The 5,994-nt window shown below is 37.0% G+C and overlaps 1 pseudogene; it reads right to left on the bottom strand.

Annotated features, from left to right (window-relative positions):
- The window catches only part of LOC107725283 (toll-like receptor 13), a 13,042-nt pseudogene that overhangs the window by 3,969 nt on the left and 3,079 nt on the right, over positions 1-5,994 (bottom strand).

Below are 5,994 nucleotides of genomic sequence, written 5' to 3'. Positions count from 1 at the left end.
AATAAAATGTCTTGTTGTGCGGTTAATTGTACTAACAGACCGTCCAAGTCTGGGATCCATTTTTTCCGGTGAGTGATATTGTAATGTAATTTTATTTATTAATTTATTTATTCTTTAATTTTATTCAAAACTCTACTACACTCCAGAATCCGACAGACTGTGATTTAGCTGTAACGTTAGGCCTGTAATTAACGTTACTCGTTAAGCGTTTTCCTCCCATAGAAAACCGTTATAAGGAAAACGCTTACATGGCTTAATGCATTACAACAGTGGTTGTCTGTACATAGTATGATTTATTAATCATGTTCTCAGTGAGTTTCGTCTTTTAATCTTATTTTAAGAAATAATCACGAAAATAACCCATAGACTGAATAAAACAAAAGCAGAAACACGGCAGAGATGCCAAGTTCAGCGGCTGATAGAGACAGCAAGGTCAATCCACCTGTCACTCAAGTGGCCACGCCCCTAATTATGCAGAATTTTAAGGCTTAATATAATTTAAACGGATGAGTTATAAAAAAAATTCACCCCCCTCACAGTTGTCATGAAGGGCAAAATTAGCTATATAGACCAAAATCATTTTTTGAACCAGGCTGTAAACATGTTTTTTTCTGCTGTAAATTTGGGCATTTTAACATGGGGAGTCTATGGGATTGACTCCCTTTTGCAGCCAGCCTCTAGCGGCCAGTTGACGAATTACAGTTTAAGTCACTTCCGTGTTGGCTTCACGAGAGAGAGCGGGAGGTTGCCGCTCGGTTTTGACCCTGGACTGTTACCTGGTTTGTGATTGTTTGCTGCCTGCTATGACCATTGCCTGTTTTTTTGGATCACTCTTTTGGATTGCCTTGGATGTACTGTTTCGCTGGTATTTGGATCCTGCCTGTTTAGACCACTCTCTTTTAATAAAGCCTTGCATGCGGAAAAAATTATAATTGGAAAAAACTAAACTCTTCTGTTCTACAAAATAATATTTGAACACTTGTCACTTGAATGCTATAGTTCAGGGGTTCCCAACCACATTCCTGGAGACCTCCCAACACTGCATGGCTGTATCTGAAATCACCCCTTTTACCCTTAATTAGGGCACTATTTGAGGGGACAGCCATTTGTAGTGGTGTCTGAAACCATAGTGGATGTTCTCGAGTGCACTCATTCTATCCCATAATGCACTGCAATAATGTGTACAACTTGTGCACACTCAAGGGCTAGAGAATACCCAAAATGCACTGTGAAAGTTGCACGCCGAATGATTTCCCGCGTCTGACCATAAGATCGCGTCCACAGCAGAAACCTATAGGTGTAAGTTTCTAAATAATTTATTATTTAATTGTTACAATTGTTAAATTGTAAGGTTTGTATACATGACTGAAATCAAAATAGTTTGCATCATTACTAATAGACAGTTTGCTAAGTGTTAAATAATTATCACAGTTTCCGACCAAGAAGTGGAAAATCTAATCCATCTAAGGGCGGAGAAGAATCGCTTGTTCTTCGGCAAAAGAAATGCAGCTCAACGTGGATGGGAGTAAGTCTATTGTCTGTTATTACAAGTATTTTAGGCAATGAAATCAGTTTATAACAACAATGACAAACGGCGATGATTAACAGGTAATAATTTGTTTTATTGTTTCTCTCTTTCAGTCACCAAAGTTTATAGAAGCTCAAGAAAAATGGCAAAGTTAACAAAATGTCTATGAACAAAGAACAACGTTACACAGTTATATGATAAAGAATAGCTTTGGAATATAGACATTTTATTTGTGCAATATATTTAATAGAGTATATCCATATACTGTAGTTTTAGAACGATATCCACGATTGTCATCTTACGGCAGCTATAATCGCCAAATTTATATTTGTCAACACGCAAGAAAAATTTTTGTCTTTGAGTTATACAGTTAAAAGGCTGCCGGGTTCTATTTATGACGTGCTGACACAAATTTCAAATGGTTTTCAACGGTCGTTTGATCGCGTCCAGTGTAGGCAGACTTTAGCTGTTGTAGACACGGTGTTACTCACCTATGACGAAGAAGAGAATGATGTGTAGCTCCCGGCGCCTATTTATACTATAGTCGCACCGGTAGTGACGTCATGGCTGTCGCCGGCCAACGAGTTGGTGTTTTTTCAATGTATGCTTCAGACACGGGTCACGACGAGGCGTTCCCCATAGCGACCCCTAGAGGATGCAGTTCGAAGTTCCCATGAAAGGGAACTGATACAATGAATTATGCAAGGGAGTGTTTTTTTTTCTTAAGCATACAGCACTTATAGAAATTATTTTAGTGATTATGCTTGTTTCATATACTACATAACACAATTATGTCGGCAGGACAGCTTTACAATGATTTTGATGTCAGATGTACTTTTGTTATTTGTATCTTTATTAAGTCTTGAAATTAATGTGTTAAATAAACCTTCATCAATGTTTGCGGGCTGAATTTGTGTTTCAGAGCTGTCCTTAAAGAGATGGGTCTTGATAATAAAGTCAGCCCAGCGAGGGCTGGGAAAACCTGAAAAAAGGTTTGTATTTTCAATTAGTCACAAAAATAAAAAGCCATGCATTAGGTTATTTTAGTGATTTTTACTACTGGTGTCAGGCTCCAAATAGCTTTATCAAATTATTCAGTGTGACGCATGCACTTTAATAACAGTTAAATCTGTTTCATGCATGCTGGTATGTAAATATGTGTTGTGTGAGCACAATTGTTATGGACTATTTTTATACTCATTTTTCCTTTTTGGAGCTTACTAGACACTGTATGCTTTCGTTACATAAAATGGTGGCTTATTTTAATCTTATCCTTTCCCAAAATATTTTCAGGAACTGAAGCAGCCACCAAGCAGCTTTCCTCTAGGTGATCCAGACCCTCTCAGACTAGACCAGTGGATGCTCAACGTGAAACGACAGAATTGGACTCCTAAAAAGGCTTCTCGTCTGTGCAGTGAACACTTTTGAGAGTCATCACTTCACCACTGACTCCAGGGTACAAAGACCTTGTTTTATACCTTACAAAGTCAAATAACTTATTAGTTTAAATTGGTGAACCACTTGAAAGAGGTGACAGTGAGGCTACCCCCTTGCCAGCAAAAAGCCAGCGTAGGGATCGAGTTTTGGAGTTCCTAGAAAAAGAGGCAGAGAGGTCCGTGACCAGGGAGAGAAGATCAGAGAAAGAAGAGAGGAAAAATTGATACACCTGTTGGAGAGAATTGTTAATAAAATGTTCATTTGTAAAACAAATTAATAATAATAATAAAGGTCCTTGAACTTGTTTTCTCATTTTTACTATTGCAAGCAATACAATTGTTTAATTATTTGTTACAGGTGATCAGTTCATTAGTTTTTTTTTTTTACAATACTATATACATCAGTAATTCTATCATTGCAAATGTGAAATATAGTCAGGGGTGGTTTCTCCATTAGGGCGATTGGGCGACGCACCTGAGTAATGTAAGGGAGCAGTGTAAGTTAATGTAAGGGAGCAATGTAATATAAGTGAGTAACATTAATGTGATATAAGTGAGCAGTGTAATACAAATAAGCTGTGTAATATAAGTGAGTAATGTTGTAAATGAGCAGTGTAATATAAGTGAGTTGTGTAAATAGTGATTTATGTGACTTCAATTATTATTAAACTGAAATTGAAGTAAAAAGTTTTTTGGAAAACCACATCCTGGCTTCAGTCTTCATTGCTAGCACTAACGTGCTTTCGTCATCATGCGTAACCTTAACTTGTGCAAGGATTGGTGGGAACAGTGACATCCAATAATATTTAAAGACTATTCTGAATTTTAACAACAAGAAAAAAATTAAAAACTACTTTAATATCTATATCAAATGTGAAAAAAACTAAAATTTAACACGCATGTAGAAACATAAGGAGAGCAAGAGATTGATTGTTAGAGTCAGTTTATTTTTAATTAATGCTATAGTAGTTCAGTTTCCTTTACATCTTTAACTAGCCGTTAATTTATCAATTGAATGGGTGACCTATCATCATTAATCATGCAAACATTTGCCCCCCCTGAGAGAATTGACAGAAGCCGCCACTGAATATAGTTACACATTAATGAACATGTTATGACATGTGAAGTTATTGTATGCTTATTCTTTGAATGTGGAAACAGTTTCTTTAATAAGATGTTGTAGGGGACTGGTTGACCTGGTAACTCATATTAGTATATACAGTTTTTTTTTTTTTTTTTGCAGAAATCTATTCAGCAGAGGATTCTATAGCTGAATGTAGTTATGATACCTGAGAGCTGTCACATTGATAATGTCATCTCTGCCAGGTGCAGAGCTCCTGCAATTCCTCAACAACTGGGAAATTAATTACTTGGGCTCTTTCGCTCACAATCTTATTTGCCACACGGTGAACAATGTCATGTACAGTTGCCATGATCATAATGGTCACGTAGGAATGAGCAGAGATTTGTCAGTGTCTGCCTTGTAAGTCTGTAGTCTGGTCTTCGATCACTAACTCCATCATAGAAAATGGATAGAACTGAGATGTGATGGTTGATGTGACAATACTGCATGGCTGGTGGTCCAACCTAAGAAATTGTAAAAAGATCTCAATAATGTCACATGCTTCATCATTTTGACCTCAAAACATGGAAGACATTTTTTTTATTTTTAAATGAATATAACTAGGCTATATAACTTTAAATGTATATAACTCAAAATGATGGAGATCATGTTTTCCCCATAGAGTTTATGCATGTACAATTATGTAACATTTTTAAACAAAACTATTAAGTCTTTATTTTTACATTAAATGCTTATGAGTTACTTGTATTATTATTCTGACATTACACTTTACCGGTAAGTGCAGTGGCTCACAAGTAGAGAGCGCTATAGGACTGTTGACTTACAAGTCGTCGGCTGTATAAGAAAATCACTCGTCTCAGTTCTTCTCTGGAAGCTTCTTCATTTCATTTGTATTTCAATATCGACTGTATAATTTCAAGAACAATGGAAGATACTATTTCGTGAAAGCATGACATAGTGAACACTGCTGTAGTTTCATGAAAAATGAGCTGAGGTATAGTTTATAGACTAATGTTCCCATTCCATGCTTTTTCCTGTGAGTAATGACCACCTTTATCCAGAGTTGAGCTCCAACACACCTGCCTAGAAGTGTTCAGTGATCCTAATGACCTTAATTAGCTGGTTCAGGTGTGTTTAATTAGGACTGGATATGAAAAGATTGAACACCCCTGCCATTGTGCTTCTGTTTACAAACGTTAATTGCAGTGTTGATATTGTAGTGTTAATAGATTTTAGATAAATAGATTAAATGGATAGATTTTAATGATACTATAATCATAGTTATTTTTTTTTGTGTAGGGTAATTTAAAAGTGAATTATATAGTATCATTCCTGAATGTGACTGTATGTATGATAACTGAATTGACCTGCTTTTAGGTGACTTAATGCTTTTGTTTTCAGATTTCAGAGAACCCAAAAGGAAAAGAGACTGCAGTCTGATGTAAGCCAGATTTTTAAAACTTGAACCATTGGACCACTTGTAGTCTGACATCAGACTCCTGAAACTATTTTTTTTAAAGGTTGCAGTGCTTTTGTCATTTTGTCCTGTTTGTCCCACTTTATTTTTTATTTTATTTTTAAAATTTTGACTGATCTTCTGTATCTTTTTGTGATTGATTGTGTTAAACTGTTTAACACTAGAACCGCCAGGGGTCGCTGTATACCTAAAAGCGCCAGCAGGTAAATTTTACCCACGCACATGACAGCTGTTTCTGAATGGCTAAAGAACATATTGTGACGAGTGGGGGCGGGGCCGAGAGCCGTGGGAACGGAGCGAGGCCGGTGGAGTAATTGATAATGAGCGACACCTGCACCACTCACCGGTCTCGAGTTTCACTGTCGTAGCTCCTCCCTTTTATCCTTCCGGAGCTCCTCCGTGGGACTCGAGACCGGTGAGTGGTGCAGGTGTCGCTCATTATCAATTACTCCACCGGCCTCGCTCCGTT

This window comes from Sinocyclocheilus rhinocerous, unplaced genomic scaffold (assembly GCF_001515625.1).
Source record: "Sinocyclocheilus rhinocerous isolate Xijiao unplaced genomic scaffold, SAMN03320098_v1.1 scaffold3413, whole genome shotgun sequence".
NCBI lineage: Eukaryota > Metazoa > Chordata > Actinopteri > Cypriniformes > Cyprinidae > Sinocyclocheilus > Sinocyclocheilus rhinocerous.
This window is presented reverse-complemented; position numbering and strand designations above follow the sequence as displayed.